At 35.6% G+C, this 2,079-nt stretch overlaps 1 pseudogene; it reads right to left on the reverse strand.

The window, feature by feature from the left end:
• Window positions 1-972: 972 nt before the first annotated feature.
• Window positions 973-1,851, reverse strand: LOC120144118 (annotated as a pseudogene).
• Window positions 1,852-2,079: the final 228 nt, after the last annotated feature.

Here is a 2,079-nt window from a genome sequence, read left to right on the forward strand (position 1 = left end):
CTTAACAAATAAAAATATATTTTTTAAAATTTTGTATTCGAGTGATTATGAGATATGCTATTCCGAAGAAAATCACAAGTGAATTTTCCCATCAAATCAGATTTGTTTCACATAGAGATATTCAATCACTTTCACGTATGGGCTCTATCTGTACCTTAACATCCCTCCTCATAGTCACGAAACTAAAAGTCAACGTACTTTTCAAGATCAACAACCCAATGCAACTGCTTTAATGCCATTTCACACGACAACAGCCCGTCAATAAGCAACCAGGGGACCAGATAATGTCCCGAATCTAAAAAGCTTGGTAAGAAAAACACTCGGATATTTTCAGATTCACCAACAATAGTTTTCGATCTTCAAAGTTTAGCTCGCATAAAGTTAATGGTTGTTGATGACACCAAATATATCATGATGGTTATAAGTGATTCATTTCTTTTTATTTGGATGAAGAGATACCATTCGTGATAAAATAGTTGTTAGTCATCGTCAAAATGCTCGAGAATGACCTTAGATGCACGTGTCAATTGTAGGGTCATAATGACCTAAAAGAATATGAGAGAACAAAGATAAATAAATTAACCGGTCAGACCAAATACACTTGTTCGCATTCTACTTGCTGTAAAGTTTCCAGAATAGAGAGATATGCTTGCGTTGATAGTTCACGTGACATGCAACAAAACCCTGTCGTAGACGGAGTTCCAAACTGCAATGGTACAAAATGAAGAAACCATCTACAATATTCACACCATTATCAATATAAAATATTCCGATATTATTCATAAAATTCAAAATTTCATTCATTCCCAATTTTCTTTTTTCTAAAACAAAGCTCGTAATAAACAAATTAAATCCTTACGGCACTAATTTCTACACAAAAAATTTTAGATCAAAATCATCGAGTGTAACAAATTCGTTTATATACATAGTTTTGGAGCACTTATCTTTGCATCGGATTGCCATAGTCTCCTACTAAATGACTTGAAGAAGGCGACTGTTGCAGTTAGGCGCCTGTTGAACAGTACTAGCGGGACCCGAAACCATGTTCCGATATACATCCATCACATCGTAATCAATCGTCGTAATGTCGTGGATGCTCGATCTTTTTCTCGCCTTTCTCCCGAATACAGTCGGAGATAATACTTTTGGGCGTGACTGGCCACCTGAATCGGCGTCCGAGTTACCACCACATTTCTTGATATACTTCGCCAATCACCCTTGCCGTATTTACTCAGTCCAAGCAAAAATAACCTACAATATATTAAAATGTATTAATTGAATTCAACATGTAATTCAATACATAAACGAGATAATAACAAAATCAAGTATCAATGTATAAAATAATAAATATTATTTTAATAATATTAATTGATTCGAACTTGTCAGGAATGTGAATAATCAAGTTCACAATCAATGTGTATGTATATACATTAAAAAAGAAATAAAAGTAAAAATGAACGTACTTATGTTCTTGTAATGTCCAAGGAGTTCCCTTCTTTCTTTCACCGTCTCCCTGCTGTTTTGATTTTGAACCGAAACCGATTTGATAATTCGAGTCGAACTCCGAATCAAACATCAACCAATCGTCACCGTAATTCGGAAACTGAATTCGACCGGCATCAATCTCATAAACATCACGAACAAGAATCTCAAAATGTTGTTCGATTTCTTCACCCGACTTTCCCGGAATCCTGGAGGCGATCATCTGCCACCGATCAGGAGTTCCCTCCGGAAACGCAACCAAACAACACTCAAAACCTTGTCCTCGAGATGCGTCCACTCGCTCCAACCCGTCGTCGGCGTCGGCGTCTCGAAAAACAACAGATTACTGTTGTCGTGATCTTGATACATGCCAAATCTTTCTGCTATTAAATAAACCTTTTTTTTTTAGGTTTCCAAGTTTGTGTTGAAGTAGGTGAATATTGATTTTGTTGGATAAACATAAAAAATATAACTTTGTTTTTTTTGTTTTTTTTAATCGATGGGGTTTAAAGTCAGGGTTTTGGTTGAATCTTCGATTTTGTTTTGGTCAGTGTTTTTATTAGCTTAGACTTCTATTTCAACCCGGTTTCTAAATTG

Source organism: Hibiscus syriacus, unplaced genomic scaffold, assembly GCF_006381635.1.
Source record: "Hibiscus syriacus cultivar Baekdansim isolate YM2019G1 unplaced genomic scaffold, ASM638163v2 tig00110882_pilon, whole genome shotgun sequence".
In the NCBI taxonomy this organism is placed as follows: Eukaryota; Viridiplantae; Streptophyta; class Magnoliopsida; order Malvales; family Malvaceae; genus Hibiscus; species Hibiscus syriacus.